Source organism: Solanum pennellii, chromosome 10 (assembly GCF_001406875.1).
Source record: "Solanum pennellii chromosome 10, SPENNV200".
NCBI lineage: Eukaryota > Viridiplantae > Streptophyta > Magnoliopsida > Solanales > Solanaceae > Solanum > Solanum pennellii.
In genome coordinates, this window is record NC_028646.1 from 32,151,273 (window position 1) to 32,172,016 (window position 20,744).

Genomic DNA, 20,744 nt, shown 5'->3' on the forward strand with positions numbered 1-20,744 from the left:
TATATATATATATATATATTCTTAGAACGGATGTCTCATATTAGACAATCTAAACAAGAGTATAACATTTGGGCATAGCCCATACATCAATACTAAAGCCACATATAGGTTATATAATCAGAGTGCTCAAACGAAAGAGAATGAACAAAGTGTCTTTAAGGCTTACCAAAATCTAGTGCTAGAAAATGGCATTGTCCTCGAAGTGGTGAGGACCTTTCAAACTTGGAGAATGAGGATCCAAGTCTTCGTCAAATGTATTTACGAACTCTTCAATGACCAGCACATAAAATGTTGGGGGAAAAGGGAGAAATAGTGTTAGCACATCACTTGTACTAAGTATAAGACCATATGCACATCCAACATAGAAATCATGCTAAAAAGGGATATTTTATTAAAACATTCTAATTTACTTCAAAAAGTATTATGCATATTCAAGAACCAATTCAAGTCAATAGAAAATATTCATTAAGTGTAGACTATATTAATCACAAGACCAAAAATACTAAGTCTAGTCAAGTCAACATGCATTTCAACATAATTGAGCACATAATTAAGACAACTCTATCATCAAATTATAATATCAACAACAACGAATAAAAGGTCATAACATCATAACCAAAGCAAGACCATTACTCATTAACCCCCTTTACGTCCGTTAGTTCAATGACTAAGTAAGGCCCCACAATCTCACTCAACCAAGTAAATCTAACAAGAACCATAAGAAACGCTCAACTTCATATACTACATCACTAAAAGTAAAAATCATCATACTCAATCAATAGAGGCAAATCATATGTTCATAAGTAAAACCAACATCATAAAGTGTCATTAATATGTAAGATAAACATATACATATCATTTACATTTATAAATGCATAACCATATAAGAACATTCTTCTAAGACTTCCCCGAAGGATCACTAGTGAAATGTATTGGTAGAGTCCCATACCCCAATATAGGCGCAGTCAAATCCCTCAAGTCATCCTAGTTAATTTCATCTTCTTACCTTTTGGGAACATCTTCCCTTAATCGACATAGACCACATGAGCTAAAGTGGAATCCGGTGTCATGGAACCCTACACCGAAAGATGGTGTACTACTTGTCAAGGTAGTACCAAAACATGAACATATCATCTCCGTGGATCCACTAGCTAGTATTCCTATGGGAAGAAGATAGTTCAAGAACTAGGATATATAGTTGGGACACTCTTTATGCTACATGTATTATATTCTCCAATATGATGAGTAAAATAGTAAACCTACCTTCTTTATGTGGGAAGGGACACTCCTCACTCTAGTTCACTCGGTGCTAAGCTATAATCTCTATTAAAATATCTTTCATTAATAATCATAATATAGTTTAGATCATAGGGTCTGTCCCATATATATTCATCATCATAGCTCAATAATAACTGCATGAGTGTTGTCCTTTCACTATAATCCACACATGTGAGATTAGCACATTAACATCATTATATCATACTAAGGCACATAGGTACTTCATCACCAACCTTATATCATTACAACTTATGCATAATCTCCCAAATAAATAATCAAGAGTTTTCATTTCAACACCATACAATCCCTGATAAATCTCATCGAGGTGTTCTTCAATATCACTTTATCAGTAAACACAAGTAATAATAATTGAAGTAAAGGTTTGAGATCAGAAGACTTACCCCAATCTCCTTCACAAGCCATCATCATAGTCTTACCATACACCAAGTCAATTAAATCCAATAATAGGTGTAATAACATCAATCAAAGGTAATTAACAAAGTAATAAAGTCAATTGAATCACTACATAACAATTCATCACTATTTCATACCCTAGGATAAGGAACTTAGGTCAAATTCATGATCTACTTCACAACCTACGTTAATTAATCAAGAACTAGCATAAGTGAATTACAATATATCAGAATGTACTCATAATTATCTAAAGAAATCATGAACAAATCTAATTGTAAGATTCAAATTCGTAATAGACAAAACCCACTTAAAACTCTTCTTTTTTAAATCAAATTGGAGGAAACCTTTGCCGAAAGGAATTTCAAAGGTGAAAGGAATACCATACCTTGTTAATTGATGGAGAATGATGAAGAAAAGCCCCCTTATATAAGACATAATACCTTGACCTAGCCCTTCCATGGAGTTCTTCTTTTGAGAGAAACAAAGAAGAGAGAAGGAAGAGTAGTTAGGTTTTTGGGAAATATGAGAGTTGGGTTAGTTTAATTAGGTTTAGGTCTTTATATAGAGGTCCTTATTTAACTTAATTTGACCTCCCCTAAACCCTAACTAATTAACGAAACACCTAATTAATTAAATTACACAACTTGAAACTTAACAGAAAAATAGTGGTAGGACCTACGAGACCTCGATCAATGGTCCGTAGGTCAACCTACGCCTTTGACGACCTCCGTCTTGCAAATCCATCGATGGTGTCAGATGATTGTCAAATTTTAATTTTGGAAAATGTCTAAGTGTTGGTCTAGGGAAGAAATCGACGTCAAGTTGATTGACCTACGCCTCGTCTCCTGTAACACATCGATTCCTACTGTCAAAGACAGCTTTTTGCCACAATGCAAGGGTTCTCACCAAGGACCCTTTGGTTGGTCCTTGGGGAGTCGTACCGAGAAGCTTCATAGATAAACTAACTAATATGTGTAAGACACCTTTTCACCAAATTTCATCACTTTCCGACTCTTAAAACCTTGTCAAATAGACTAAAGATAAACTAACTAATATGTGTTAGACACCTTTTCACCAAATTTCATCACTTTCTGACTCTTAAAACCTTGTCAAATAGACTAAGGCACGCTAGCACCTCTTGAACTAGTTTTCGAACGTCATGGATGTTTTTGACATTTGGATTCTACAACTTCCTAAATAACTTGTGTAGATTATAATTTAGTTTAAAACATTGTTACAACTCTTATACTCTCATGTTAATTTCTAGATTAGGCTTTAGACTTTCGGAGTATTACATTATCCCCCCTTTGGGAACATTCATTCCCGAATGACACAAAAATCCTTTAAAAGAAAGGAATAGATTCAAGAAGCAGTCCAACAACCAAGAACACATTAAATCATGAGTTACAATTCAAATAAACATAACCACATAATCGTTTTCTCAATACAACTCAAAGCATCATGTTCTACCCATAAGACATAAACATTCATTTAATGCTTATTCACTATGCCAAAGCTTTCTTCAACACATATTAGAATGCTCAATACTACTCATGAAGGCACAACATACCAAAATAGACCACATAAGTTCAGATCAAGTAAAAGAGCATTTTCTTTAAAACGTTCAATTCTAAATGCATAAATCATTGTAAGAAAACATAAATTCATTATTTTAATAAAAATCAAGGCACCTTCAAATAACCTCATTATTTTCGCTGTAACTAGGAAAAACAAACCTTAGTTATCAAATAGATGAAGCCACCTCTTTGTTTCTTAATTTCTACACTTGTCTATCAAGGATTTCAACTGGAACCTCCTCATAGGAGAGGTTCTCTTGCACATCTAGAGCCTGAATAAGAAGAATGGACTCGGGATCACCGATACACTTTTTAAGCATGGAGACATGGAACACCGGCTGAACCGAAGCAAATTCACTAGGTAACTTCAATTCCTATTCAAACTTGCCTACCCTTTCCAAAATTTCATATGGACCCACATAACGAGGACTCAATTTCCCCACAACCCTTTTAATAGGTGGAATTTTTATATACACCTTATCACCTTCTTCAGTCTCTAATTCCCTTCTCCTATGATTGGCATAAGACTTTTGCCGGCTATAGCCTTTTTTCAAGCGATTCCTTATTATATGAACCTTCTCCAGAGTCTTATAAACCATATCGGGACCCAAAAGTAAAGACTCACCCAGTTCGAACAATCAAATGAGAGATCTACATCTCCTATTATACGAGGCTTCAAAAGAAGCCATAGATATAGAAGAATGACAACTATTGTCATAGGAAAACTCAACCAAAGGCAACTGTTTATCCCAATTTCCCTTGAAGTCAATCATACAAGCTCTATGCATATCATTAAGTGTTTGAATAGTATGCTTAGCTTGACCATCAATTTGGGGATGAAAAGCAGTGCTTAGCTTCACCTTGGTACCCAACCGTTTTTGAAATGACCTCCAAAATGTAGATGGGAATTGTGCACCCCTATAAGATATCATGGAAAATGGATTACCATGGTGACACACAATCTCATCTGTGAAGATCCTTGAATAATCATCCACCGAGTTTGTGGTCTTGATGGGTATGAAATGATCGTATTTGGTCAACCTATCCACAACCACCCATATGGAGTCATTTTGATTTTATGTCGAGGGAAAACCTACCACAATGTGAATATTAATGTCTTCTCACTTCAACATAGGAACTTGGATTTCATGAAGTAAACCACCCGTATTTTGGTGTTCGACTTACACTTGTTGGCAATTTGGACATGTTGCAACAAATTCTGCTATGTCTCCTTTTAAGCCTTCCCACCAGAACACTTCTCTAAGGTCATGATACATCATTGTAGAACCCGTATGAATAGAATAATGGGACCCATGAGCTTTCTCAAGAATCCTGTTTCTCAAGAATCCGGTTTCTCAAGTCACCAACATTGGGAACACACAACCTTCCTTGGTGACTCAAGACACCCCTCCAAGGAGAATGACTCATTAAGTTTACCAAGAACCAACTCCTTCAACTCCATCAATGGTTGATCAAGGTGTTGTTTAGACTTCACCTCAACCAATAAAGACGATTAAGAGTAATGATGAACCATAAAACCACGATTTGGAGAATCCATAAATCAAACACCCAATCTAGTCAACCTATGATTATATTTCTCTAGGTTTTTCTTGGCTTCTTCTACATGAGATACACTACCCATTGTCGTACGACTTAGAGCATCCGAAACCACATTGCCTTGTCGGGTTAGTAGAGAACACTCAAGTCGTAATCTTTTAACAATTTCAACCACCTTCTTTGTTGGAGATTCAACTCCTTTTGAGTAAACATATATCGAAGACTCTTGTGGTCTCTACACAAATAAACATGGACACCATACAAATAATGCCTCCATAATTTCAAGGAAAATACCATGGACGATAACTCAAGATCATGAGTTTGATAATTCTTCTTATACGCCTTAAGTTTTAAAGAAGTATAAGCCACTACTTTCACATATTGCATAAGAACACACCCGAAGACCACTCGGGATGTGTCACAATATACAATAAAGCCATTGGTACCCTCCGGTAGTGTTAATATATGAGCGGAGATAAGACTCTTTTCCAAGATTAGGAATCTTATTTCACATGCCTCCAACCTCTCAAATTTCACACTCTTTTGGGTCAAAGTAGTCAAGGGAGATGCAATGGATGCAAAACCATCCACTAACCTCCTGTAATATCCCGCTAGACAGAAAAAACTTCTAATGTCGGTTGAAGTCAATGGTCTAGGCCAATTGTTGACTACTTTGGTTTTCCTTTGATCAACCTCAACTTTCTCATTAGAGATGATATTAACAAGAAAAGCCACCAACCACAACTAAAACTCACATTTTCTATACTTTGCAAATAGTTTATTATCCTAAAGCACTTGTAACACAACTATTAAAAGATCCATATATAGACCATCATTTTTTGAATATACCAAGATGTCGTCAATGAAAAAAATGACAATGAGTCTAGGTAACTTTGAAACACCCTATTCATGAGACCCATAAACGCCGTGGAATTAGTGAGACCAAAGGACATTACAATGAACTCATAGTGACAATATCTAGTTAGGAATACCTTTTTTTTATATACTCACCTTTCACCCTAAGTTGGTGATACCCAAATCTCAAGTCAATATTAGAAAATTAGCTTGCCTCTTGTTCTTGATCAAACAAGTCCTCAATCCGAGGGAGAGGATACTTGTTCTTAATAGTGACTTTGTTGATATGGCGATAATTAATGCACATTCTAAGAGACCCATCCTTCTTCATTACAAGCAAAACTGCTGCACCCCATGGAGAAATACTAGTTCTAATGAAGCCTTTGTCTAGTAAGTTCTTGAGTTGAGGCTTCAAGTCCGAAGCCATCCGATAAGGATGAATTGAAATGGGATTGGTATCCGGTAGCAAGTCAATACCGAAATCAGTTTCCCCTAAGGGACGAATTTTGGGAAGATCATTAGGAAAGACCTACAAAAATTCCCTTACTACGGGGATTAACTCAATGGGAGGATTTTCGGAGTCTAAATCGCTGGCTCTTACTATATGATCTAAGCACCCTTTTGAGATTATTTTACAAGACTTAAGACAAGAGATGATACTACCTCTAAGAGTGGAAATTCTCCCTTTAAACTCTAAAATGGGTTCATTCGGAAAATTTTACATGACAATTCTTGCTCTACAATCAACGGAAGCAAAACAATCATTCAATCAATCCATCCCCAGGATAATATCAAAATCGACCATATCAAGTTCTATATATTCAACATGAGTAACTCAATTGGATAACATTATAGGACAATTTATATATACCCTCTTTGAAACAACCGACTCACCTACATGGGTAGTTACCATGGAAGGTTTATTTAGGATATCTGGCAAATATCAAACTTTCTAGCTATCAAGGGAGTAAGAAAAGATAATGTAGCACTCGGATCAAGTAAAGAATAGACATTAATAGAGAATACTTGTAACATACCGGTCACAACATCGGGAGAACTTCCTTGTTCACCCCTAGAGCAAACTGCATAAAAAGAAATTCTTCTTTAGAGTATCCACATTATATCCACTAGCTTGAGGTTGCCCACTTCCTTTTTCTTGCCCCTTCTCATTTGGGCTATCTTTAACCTTGTGGCAACTTTCGCCACAGCTAATGCAATTGTCTGTCCCAACATGCAATCACCATAATGTTTCTTGCCACACTTTTCACAAGTTGGCTTCTTGCTTGGTGAGCTAGTATCTCTTCCATTTTGAGACTTAGGGTTAGACACCCTATCATCATGATCTTGGGAAATTTGGAAGGAACTTGATTAGAAAACCTGCTCTTGAACATAGGGTTGTCTTGAATGTCAAGCCTACCCTTAGAAAAACCACCTATATAAGACCTTGCCTTCTTGGCCTCCCTACACTTTCTCCTTAACCTAGTTTCTTACACTTGTTGAGCATAAACCATGCGACGAGAGATATTCATATTATCATGAAGCATAGCCAAACAACATTCTTCAATAAATTCATTGGACACCCATGTAAAGAAATGACTCATCTCATCCCTTGGGTTTGAATTCAAGGATGGATACCTCCTTGATAAAGGTTGATGATTTAGTCATCCTTAGCTTCCCTAATCTCTCTAGAAAAGAACCTATCAAGGAAAGTCTTCTTGAAGATATCCCAAGTCACCGGTCACCTCTTTGAACATACCAAGTTTTGGCCACATCTTTGAGTGATAAGTCGTCAACTCTGCCTAGTCAATTGATGTCACACCCATAGCATAGAGAATCTTATCGACCTTATCGAGGAATTCTTGAGAATCCTCATCCGAATTATACCCGAATATTATAGGGGGATTCATTGTAGTAATGTCTCTCAAGCGAGAGGAGATATTGTTAGCATGTTGAGGCACTCAATGTCAAACCTCCCAATTCATTTGGGCCGTCATGGCATGGACTTGAGAAGTGACTACATTGGCTTGCGCGTTCATGTCTTGGGTTAAAGTATGCAAAGCTGCCCTTATATCTCTATCGTTCATCGGTGGAGGAACATACGAGACATGATCACCCATAGAAACTTGTTAAAGTGGAGTCACATGGTTATCATGAGCTTCCACATTAGCCATTTCATCTTTGGCCGTACTAGAAGTTTCTCCTCTAGTATTCATACCTATAACCACGATACAAAGTTTTTAGGTGAAAGGGCATAACAATACTCTAGAGGCATGACATAGGAATACAAGGAGATGAGAGTTTATAAGCATCACATTGTCTCTCATTCATAAGTGTGACGTACTTCACAATTATGAATAAGAAGCTACATAGACATAATTAAATGAGACATAATTTCTAGGGATATTCAACCTCATGCTCTGATACCAAGTTTATCACATCCAGAAAGAACCCCAACACAACTGGCATCCTCATCCTCGAAGAGGACTTATACTAGCCTCTTCAGAGGATTCCTGTCACCCGGCACAACATGTTTATTCTCGGCGGCGATTACAGCCTCTTTCCCAGGGTCAGGCTACTCCAGAAGATCAGCAGTCTAGCCTAGTTGCTTCCCTTCCAGTCGCTTCCTAAAATTCTGGATCCCGCTCTCAGCTTCGTCGATCCTCTCAAGTTTCCTGTCCTGTTGAAGTCTTATGAATCGTTTTCCCCAAAACATAAGATCGAGCAGTAGAAGGGACGACTTTGTCTCCCTTGAAGAAGAATAGCCCCGCTCTCTAGCCGACTGATTCCATTGACCCTATAACTGGGAGCTTGTTTTATAGCAAGAGTAATTAATCGTTGTTGTTTCAAGGTCAATCTATTAACACGTCTTGATAATATTTTTCCATGTTCACTAATAAATTGACTAATTAAACTCATGTTTCTATAATCAATTCGATCCACCAATTGAATCGAGGGCAAACGCCTACGAAAAGATCGCTTGAATTTAGTATTTGTCCTTACATTAATAGGTTAAAAATGCGAAAGATTTAAAACTTTTCATCAATACTACTTCAAGATTGTTACTTAACCCTTTCGCTAAACATAATATATCAATATTTAGTATACATAGACCCTTCGTATAAGAAGTTTCATACTCTTCTACTTTTATGGAATATATATATATGAGATACAATATAGTGTTAAAACGAATGTCTCGTATTAGAACATCTAAACAAAAGTATAACAATAGGCATAGACATTACATAAATACTAAAGACACATATAGGTTATACAATCATAGTACTCAAATGAAAGAGAATGAACAAAGTATCTTTAAGACTAATCCACATCGAATGCTAGAAAATGTCATTGTCCTCAATGTGGTGAGGACCTACACAATTTGGAGAATGAGGATCCAAGTCTTCTTCAAATGTCGTCAAGAACACTTCAACGAACGGAACCTATGAAGTTGGGGAAAAAGGGAGAAACGGGGTTATCACATCACTTGTACTAAATGTAGGAGCATATGCACATCCAACATAAAAATCATGCTAAAAGGGGACATTTTATTAAAACATGCTAATTTAGTTTGAAAAGTATTATGAACATTAAAGAATCAATACAAGTCGATAGAACATATTCATTAAGTCAAAATCATGTTCATAACAAGAGCAACAATACTAAGTCTACTCAAGTACATGCCTTTCAACATAATTAAGCACATAATAAAGACAACCCTATCATTAAGTTATAAAATCAACAAGTACGTATAAGAGTTCATAAAAACATAATCGAAGCAAGACCATTACTCATGAACGCCTAATAAGTCCACTAGTGCAATGATTAAGTAAGGCCCCATAACCTCACTAAACCAAGTAATTCAAACAAGAACTATAAGAAACGCTCAACTTCAGATACTACATCATTAAGAGTAAACATCATCATGCTTAATCAATAGAGACTATTATATGTTAATAAGTAAAACTAACATCATATAGTGTCATTAACATGTAACATAAAAAAGTACATATCATTTACATTTATAAGCATATAATCATATAAGAACATCCTTCTAAGACTTCCCTCAAGGATAACTAGTGCAATGTATAGGTAGAGTCTCATACACCTAAATAGACAAAGACAAACCCATCAAGTCGTCCTAGTTAGAGTCCACTTAATTACTTCATGGAATCCTACACCTAAATAAGGTGGACTACTTGGTAAGGTAGTGCAAAAACATAAACATAGCATCTACGTAGATCCACTAGCAGTATTCCTACGGGGGCGACATACTTGTAGTACTAGGAGATATATTTGGGGCCCTCTTTATTCTACATGCATTGTAGTCTACAATCTCATGTATACAATAGTAAACCTACCTTCCCTTTGTGGGAACAGACACTCCTCACTCTAGTTCACTCGTTGCTAAGCTAGCTAGAGTACCATTTGAAATGTCTTTCATTGGTAATCATAACTTAGTTTAGGTCATAGAGTTTATACCTAATATATTTATCATCATAACTCAATAAGAATTACATGATTATTGTCCTTTAACTACAATCCACACATGTGAGATTAGCAAATTAACATCATTATCTCATAGTAAGGCACATAGGCACTTCATCACCAACCTTATATTATTAAATTATAAGCATAATCTCACAATTACATAATCAAGACATTTCAATTCAACATCATAGAAACCCTAATCAATCTCATCTTAAGGTATACATCAATATTACATCATCACTAAACACAAGTAATCATAATTTACGTAAAGGATTAAGATCACAAGACTTACACCAATCTCCTTCACAAGCCATCATCATAGTCTTACCATCAAAAAAGTAAATTCACTACAATAATAGGTGGAATAACATAAATAAATTGTATTTAACACAACAATAAAGTCAATTGAATCACTACACAACAATTCATAACTAGTTCATAGCCTAGGGTTAGGAACTTAGGACAAAATCATGATCTTCTTTACAACCTAGGTTAATTAATAATGAACTATCACAATTGAATTACAATATATCATAAACTACTCATATTTATCTAACTAAATCATGAACAAATCCTCTTACAAGATTTAAGAAAATTCACTTGAAACTTTTCTTTTTGAAATCAATTTGGAGGAACCTTTTGGTGAAAAGAATCCCAAAGGTGAAAGGAATCCCATAAAGTGTTAATTGATGGATAATGATGAAGAAAATCTACCATATTGCATCTCTAATACCTTGACCTAGCCCTTCAATGGATTTCTTCTTTGGGGAGATAGAAAGAAGAGATAAGGAAGAGCAATTGGGTTTTTGGGAAATATGAGAGTAGGGTTAGTTTAATCAGGTTTAGGTCTTTATATAGAGGTCCTTAATTAACTTAATTAGAGATCCACTAACCCCTAAATAATTAACTAACCACCTAATTAATTAAATGACACGACATAAAACTTAACACAAAAACAATTGCAGGACCTACGAGACCTCGATCGACAGTGGGTAGGTCAACCTACACCCTTGCCCCCTCCATCCTGTACATCCATCGATGGTGTCAGAGAATTGTAAAATTTTCAATAATAGAAAATGTCTAAGTGTTTTTCAATGGAGGACATCTATGCCCGTCTATTGACCTATGCCTCGTCGCCTGAAACACATCGATGGTTACTGTCCAAGACAACCTTTGGCTAAAATGCAAGAGTCTTCCTCAAGGACCCTTTGGTTTATGCTTGTCTAGTCTTACCCGGACGTTTCAACCTTAAACCAACTCTAGTACGTTTTAGACACCTTTTACAAAATTTCATCATTTTCCATCTGTTAAAAACTTGTCTAATAGACTAAGGCACTCTACCACCTCTTAAACTAGTTTAGATATTCCTTGATGTTTTCTTTATAAAACTTCCTAAATGACTTAAATACATTATAATTGAATCTAAAAATGTTACAACTATTAAACTCTCATGATATGTTTTAGATTAGGCTTTAGACTTTCCGAGTATTACACTATCTTTGACTTTAAGAATATCTATTGACATGAAAACGTTTTAAGGATTCAAATATTTTTTTAGTGTTACTTGTTGATTTCAATTTTGAAATTTCAATAAGAACATGATTATGCTTATTATCAACTTTTAGCTTATGAAATTTGTTTAATAAACATGATTACATAATATTACAACTATGGTTCTTTATGGTTATATTGTGATTAGCTACTGCCTTAAAGGCTATTTTATGATAAATTACTGGAGAAATGGAGAATAAGTGGTGAAGTCTTGCATAAATGGTAACTTGGTTATATTGTTTAGTTCTTATTACGAAATGGTCTTGAATCGTGTGGCCACCTTTGGTGGCGGTGTTTATTTGATGTATATGGATATATGTATGAATGTGCAACTTGTGAATTTGCCTTGAAGACGTAGTATGTGAAGTGAAGTGATGATTATGATGTTGATACGTGATATATTTTAGAAAGTTTAAAGGTGTACCTTGATGATGTACATGTTTATATTCTTTATGATGCTTGAAAAGTATATTTTCTAGATATTATGTGTATACGTGAAACATGATAGTGTAATAAGCATGATGGTGTGTGGATTATAATGAATGAATATGCAATCATGTTAACAAGTCAATGTTATGAAAATGGCGATTATGTGAAAGGTGTGCTAACAGGTACTCACACACACATTATGAATGAAAGAATGAAGTTAATGAATGTTAATGGAGGATTTTAGGGTGGACACTCTTCGTGAGTAGAGATGAAGTGTCTAGACCATCCCCACTATTCCGATTGTAAGAAGAAGGGGATTTTTTGGGTGGACAATTTTCGTGAGTTGAGATAAAGTGTTTAGTAGCAACCTTACCATTCCCAAGAGCTTTATAAGATCAGTTAGAGGATGGACACTCTTCGTGAGTTTAAATGTGGTGTCAAATAGTTATCCCTTAACCTTTAGTAATGAATGTTTAAGGCTCCGTGGAGGAGTTATGATTAGCACCGCGAGGATTTTAATAAGGGGTGGTAACAATTCGTGAGTTGAGATGTTGTACACAATGTACCACATGAAATGAGTAATCATCGTTAGTAGAGAATAAGTTCCTCAGAAGAAATCTCCTCATCCCTTTACTCTGCGCTCGCATGGGAGTAGCTAATGGAGAATCCATATAAAATCTCCAGAATGACCCCACCCTAGGCATGAGGGGATCCATCATCAAGTAGGGGTTAATATTGGGAGTCCATGTCTATCTCTCATGGTGTATGTCATTTAAATCTAGCCCCAACAAAAGTAAGCAATTAACTAGGTCTTCTAAAGTGTCTACTACTTAGGGTTGGTGGTGGTATGGGATGCTATCTTCTCATTGCGTAAGTAGACATTTTGAGGGAGTCTTGGTGACTCATTATATGACTGTATGAATGGGTCTTTATGCAATGTAAATGAAGTTATGTGATTTAGTGTCTTCGATGTTGAGTGTGGGATTGTTACCCGTGTGAATTCAGACTATGGTCGATACTCTTGAGGATCACTTAGATATGTATTGAAGGGATTGTATGAGTTATTTTTTCATGTATTACCTTATTGAGTGTAAGGATATATTTTGATACGGAAACCTCAAGGGAAATAAGCTCATTGTAAGTGGTAATGGAAATGAGTTCATTGTAAGTTTAAAAGTAGGTTTACTGAAATGTTTCTTGAGCTCACTGTAAAGTGCACTTGTGCTAAAATTATAAAAGTTTCATCTTATTTGCTAAATGATGATTTATATTTTGTTTTACTTCTATATTCTTGATGGTTTTAATTAATTAGAATGAAAGTTTTATTTCATCCAAAATGTCCCATTTCCTATTTCATGTGTTTTATGTCACATCCGGAGAGCACCCCCTAGAGGCGACTGGCGGAGTCGTCCTCTCAAAGGACTCACACAAGCCCTTAGCATTTGTCATAACATGTAGTCAGTTAAAAATGTTGAAAAATTAAAAACTTTTGCATATACTAAGTGATGTATACTTAAACATGTCACATAGAAGTTTACTTAGGCTTTTGTAATGTCAACATGATAGCATGCATACGATATTCTAAAAGTTGTCTCACATAAAAATTATCTAAAGAGTTCTAGTATTGGACTTAGCCAATAAACGTCAATACGCCAATATAGTCCTTACTACAATGAAATCCAAAGAATAGAAAATGAAATAAAGAGTATTCCTAAAACTACTAAAATCTTCGTAGGTAAGAATAAGAAAAGATAGCATCCCCGAAGATGAGGTTCTACGAAAATTTGGAGAAAGATTTCAAAGACTCTTCAGTCGACCTTCTTAATCTTCAATGGCCGGACCCTATATTTGTAATTATATAAAGTAAGGGGTTAGTACGCCACATGTACTAAGTATGGGTATATACACATAAACATTTAAGGACGTGCATGAAAATGAACATTTCTTTAGAAAGCATGCTAAGTCATTTGAAAACCTTTAATGCGCATACACCAAAACATATACACAATAAGGATCACAACAACACAAAGCATGATCATAAGCAAATACATATCATCTTAATGTCTTACTAACATTTCCTGTTCATTAGTTCATTTAAACATAACATACAAAACATTTAACAATAATCCCATCCCAAGACTACAAGTGAAATGATAATGTGAAGCCCTATAACCCCACATAATCAAGTAAACAAGATAGGAGACCATAAGTAATGTTGTGCTTTATATAACGTACCTCATATGTAGTCATTATCAAACATAACAACATAGACCATATAATATTCATTAAAATAGTCAACATGATATATCATAAGTATTATGCACTTCATGTTATCATATTACATAAGACAACCTCCAAGGACTTCCCTTAGAGTAAACTTGTGCAATGTCTAGGTAGAGTCTCATACCCCTACCTATACTAAGTAAGCTCCTCAAGTTACCCTAGTCAATTTCCATTTACTTGTATTTCATTGTACTTGGGGGAAAGATGATTTAACCGACATTAGACCATGTGAGCTAAACATGGAATCCGGTGTCATGAAAACCTACACCGAAAAAACGTGGCCTACCAGGCAAAGTATACCCAAAACATGGACATCTCATTCTAGGTGGATCAACTAGCTAGTATTCCTATGGTGACAACATAGTTCAAGAACTCGGGTAAATATTAGAGACCATAGTTCCACATTATATGGCAGTCTCTATCTCATGAGAGTCATTGTGAACCTACCTTCAAACTAGGGAAGGGACACTTCTCATATCTAGTTCATTGATGCTAAGCTAAAGTCCCTTCTTGGAATAACCTTTAAGTAATAATTTATCATAAAACTTATAATAAGTTGTAAGATATTAAATCCTCGTATAAACATGATCAGACTCTCTTTAGGTTTAGATGAGAATTTTGTTTCATCACAACCTTCGTTTGTGAGATTAATATATCATAATCATCGTATGTAAGTCATACAAGATACACGTCATCAACTTGCATTATCATATCCATAAAATCAGCTCACATTAAACATATACATAGGCCATAATATATGCATGGAAACGTCATGCATACTTTAATTTCATAACATCACATCTAGCCAAATATTAACATAATAGCGTAATCATTACTTTAGAAGACTTATCTAATTGCTTCCAATAATCTTTATCAAGAACATATATTCAATTCATAACAATCATCCAATAATATCGCCAAATACTAAATTACGTAACCAATACAACCACTTTAGTCATACACAAGACCAATTCATAGTTACGGTTAAAGAAAAGGGTTCATTTATAAGTTCATTCAACTATAATTCCAATCCCTATGTTTTCATGACATAAATAATAGACAAAAGATCTTCAAATTGATTATTTAGGGAGGGAACATGCTTCACAAAAAAATCAGCCATTACATATCAATTACCCAATAATACATACTTAATTAGCCATAGAAAATTATAGTTTTCATCATTGGTCGTAAATATTATGTTTGGAAGAAAACCCACTTGTAAGTAAAAACCCTTGGAATTGAATTGTTTGAAATCATCTTTGGAAGGACCTCTTGGGAAAATAAATACAAAGAATGAAAACCTTATTGACGAATATTCACGAATTTTGAATTAAAATCATTGAGTCTTCGTCTTCTTCCTCAAGCTTTTCTTGTTTTTCAATGGAGTTTGAAAAGAGAGAGTTCTTGAGAGAGATGAGAGAGATTTTTTAAATATGATTTAAAGGAATGAAAGTGGTCTAAAACTGACTAAAAATCATTATAAACTCGTCCCAAAATATACCCGAAAGACCTCTCACTTAATTGGGTGTTTTTTGTGAAGTTATGTTGACTTAAAAATGACACAGACGAATCTTGGAAGTGGTTGTGCGTCGCAGGGCCAATTCCAATTCTTTTTCTGAAAATTTGGGTCTAGGAAGTGATCCTCGTGGAGTCTCCGTGTCTCGACGAAACTTTTTTCCTACCTCGTATTGGCTGCGCGATGCGTTGCTGGCTCCTCATCTTGGCTATTGCAAGTTGCTTTTGTAGCTTTCTCGCCAAGGTTTGGGTCCTCCTCAAGGACCCTTCGGGCGGTCCTTGGAGAGTCGTTACCAAACGTTTGGACCCTTTTAATTAAATAATACATTTAAAACGTTTTTTTACAAGTTTTTGATTTTATTTGACACTCCCAAACCTTCATTAAACATAGGGACGTCAAATAGTTAAAATGAGCTAGTTTCCGTATGTCAAGGTCTTTCTTTATAGTTTTGGATCTAAGATTTTCTTATTGAGTTCATTACATTAATATAGGTCTAGAGAAATTATTTTTCAATAGTCTAAGCCCTAGTCTAGGTCACGAAACTTCTGGAGTGATACATTATCCCCCCATTAGAAACATTCGTTCCCAAATGACACTAAAATCTTCTTGAGAGTAAGGATATATTTAATACTAGCAGCCCAACCAACAACAACATCTAATCATAACATTACGCATAACAACTCAATTCATGACGCACAACAGATAAGAGCTCAACATTTTGTAACACATAATGAGGAAGTACCTCCTCTAGATCAACATAAGCTCAAAATACATCAAAGAGTTACCATGCTATCATTCTTCTCAAAGACAACAACAAAACAACAAAATATCAAGAAGACATGTGCATACTCATTTCACATAAGTCCAAGAATAGAGTATGAAAGGATTTTTCTTAAATCTCAAATTGGTACAACCTTTAACAAAACGTGCACCTTATTAGAAAGCAAGTCTATTTAATACTTATTCATTAATTTCTTTATTAAGAGGAATGTCTAAACCCAACGAGTAAAAAGTAGAGGGTAGCGCGCATGGATTTCGGATTCCGACTCCCATGTTGCACCTTCAACAAGATTGTTTCTCCATAAAACTTTTATGGAGGCGAGCTCCTTGTTCCTCAACCTCTTAACTTGGCGATCTAGGATCTCGACAGGAAGCTTTTCATAGGAGAGATTCTCATCAACCCTAAACCTTCAATAGGATTAAAAGACACCGGATCGCCTATGAATTTCTTGAGTATAGAAACGTGAAACACCGGATGAACCAAAGCTAGTTCACTAGGTAGTTTCAGCTCATGGGCAACTTTTTCGACCCGTTGTAATACCTCATAAGGACCACTATATCAGGGACTTAACTTACCCTTCTTACAAAATCTCATCGCCCCTTTCATAGGTGAAATCTTCAAATCGATATGATAACCTAATTTAAACTCAAGGTCTCTTCTTCTATTTTCGGATAACAAATTTACCGAATATCGGATGTATTAGATCAATCTCTTATGACTCAAACTTTCTCTAAAGCCTCATAGATAATCTCAGGAACAAAGAGTAAGGATTCACTAACCTCAAACTATATAATTGGAGACCTACATCTTCTACCATAAAAGAGCTTCAAAAGGTTCCATTGAGATGCTTGAATGGTAATTGCTTTTGTAGGAGAACTCAAATAGTGATAGGTGATCATCTAAACATCCTTAGAATTCAATAACACAGTCTCTTTTAACATATCTTCAAGGGTCTTAATGGTACGTTCCACTTGCCCATCTGTTTGAGGATGAAAAGCAGTGCAATGTTTCACTTGAGTACCTAAACCCTTGTGAATGTCTTTCTAAAAACGAGAATTGAATTGGGAACCCCTATCTGATATGATGGACAAAGAAATCTCATGAAGACTCACAATCTCATTAATATAGATTCTTGCATAATCTTTGGCGGTATAAGTAGAATTAAAAGGACTAAAGTGGTAGGATTTGGTCAACCTATTCACAATAATTCATATGGAATAATTTTTCCTTTGGGTTCGAGGCAACCCAACAAGAAACTCCATATTGATGGCTTCCCACTTTCAAGTAGAAACATCCATGATTTGGGTTTAAACTCCCAGTTTTAGATGCTCGACTTTAACTTGTTAGCAATTTTGACACCTTCATACAAATTATGCAATGTCTTTTTTTCAACCATCCCACCAATAGACTTCTCTAAGGTCATGATACATTTTGGTGGCACCCGAATGAATAGAATAAAGGGAAGCATGGGCTTCTTCTAGAATTTTATTTCTCAAATCCTCAATATCCGGTACATATAATCTCTGTTGATACCTAAGAACACCATCCCCCCCTTGGGAGAATGACTCATTAAGCTCACCAAGTAGCAATTTATTCAACTCCATCAATAGAGGATCAAGATGTTGCTTAATTTTCACCTTAAAACTAATGATAAATCGGATTAATAACTTACCATGAAACCACCATTTGGACACTCTTATAACCTTCACTTGCTCTTTCTTCTCTTCTTCAACATGACACACACTACCCATGGTCATACGACTCAAAGAATCCGCAACAACATTGGGCTTGCTGGGGTGGTAACGGACACTCATGTCGTAATCCTTCAAAAGTTCTAACCATCTTCTCAGTCGAAGATTCAACTCCTTTTGTGTATACATATATTGAAGACTTTGATGGTCAGTAAAAACATCAAAATGTATACCATACAAATAATTTCTCCATATTTTCAAGGCAAAAACTACAACAGCTAACTCCAGGTCATGAGTCAGATAATTCATCTCATGAAGTTTGAGTTGTCTGAGGCATAAGATATCACCTTGCCATGTTGCATGAGGAAACATCCCAAACCCACTCAAGAAGAATCACAATATACTACTAAGCCTTCGTTACCCTCTGGCAAGGTCTACATCAGAGCGGAGATAAACTCATCTTTATACTCTTGAAAACTTTTTTTCCAAGCTTCTGACCACTCAAACTTCATCTTCTTTTGGTTCAAAGATTTCAAAGGTGAAGCAGTGGACGAAAATCCATCAAAAAACCTTCTATAATACCCACCTAGACCCAAGAAACTTCTAATATCGGTGGGAGTCAAAGGTCTACGCTAATTTTTGACTGCATTAGTCTTTTTTGATCAACCTCTACACCATCAGGAAAGATAATATGGCGTAGAAAACCAACCGACCTCAACTAAACTTCACACATACTGAATTTGGCATAAAGTTGGTGTTCTTTAAGGAGTTGCAAGGCCAACCTCAAATGACTCTCATGCTCAGTTTCATTCTTGGAGTATACAAAAATATCATCAATGAACACAATCACAAATGAGTAGAGGTAATCTCAGAAAACTCTATTCACAAGGTCCATAAACGCTGCAGGGGCATTTGTCAACCCAAAAGACATAGCTAGAAATTCGTAGTGACTATATTGTCACATCCGATAATACCCCCTAGACGTGATCGACTTCATCGTCCTTTTTGAGGACTAAGAGTAGCCTCTTAGCTTACATTATTACATTCATAGGACAAAACTAGTGGAATTTAAAACTTTTTATTATTTCTACTTGGAGGTTTACGTAGACCTCTACATACACATAGTATATGTATATCGAGTATACATAGACCCTTAATATAGTAAGATTACCTAGCCTTGTACTTTCAGTACACATAGACATATAGAATATAACATAGTCTCAAAATAGTCGTCTCATCTCATAACTATCTAACAAGAGTATATCAAATTGGGCCTAGCCCATATATCAATACAATAGGACCATATATAGGTCATACAATGTATACTACTCAAATTAAAGTAAAGAAACATAAGATTATTTATACTAAAACAACTCCACAGCTTGATATTGGAATTGTCCTCAGAAATAGAGGACCTAGCCAACTTTGATGAACAATTATTCCAACTCTTCTTCAAAGTCGTCTCCAAAAGCCCTTCAACGACTGGAACCTAAAATCTTAGGGAAAAGGAAGAAATGGTGTTTGTACACAACTTGTACTAAGAATGAGACCATATGCATACATATCATGCAAAAATGCTAAAATGGGACCTTTCATGAAAACATGCAATTTTCCCTTTTAAAAGCTTATGCACATTCAAGAATGTGATACCAATCAATTAGGCACATTCATTGTGTCTAAAGCATGTATACCACAATACCAACAATAGTATGTCTAGTTAAGTCATCATGCATATCATATAACTGGAAACTTAATCAAACAACTCTATCATCAAGTCATTGATACGCTCAAACTTACTTCTCAAATAAGAAGTAAAGCGGTCGTGTCAAGTAAATAACCCAACTAGTGAGGTTGGGATCGTTCCCACGAGGAAAATAGTTTAGACTTAACTTTAACCTATTATTACTATTGTTCGGTCAATTACATCCTTGGAAAGCAAAAACAATAAAAAGGGTTTCTATTTCTAAATGAATGAAAATAACTAACAAAATTGAAAGAGACACTTAACATCTTTGAAAGTTGGATTTTAATCAATCAATCAAAGTAACTAGGGTTTACGTGTTCCCCACAGGTTCATAACTTGGTAATTCTAACTATAACAATTCTTTCCTAGTATCTTGCATGCAAAGTGATAAGTTATGTATTTCTAAATCCTTGGTCCGGCATCTAGAAAATCTCACTCCGCACCTTGGTCCGTCTACGTGTGTTGCTATCCTAACCCTTATCTTTACCTCATATTAAGCATCGTATTCGATATTTGACTAAGTTATTACCTAGCACCAATCAATACTAGCCTATTAGATAGTATATACTAAATCTATGTT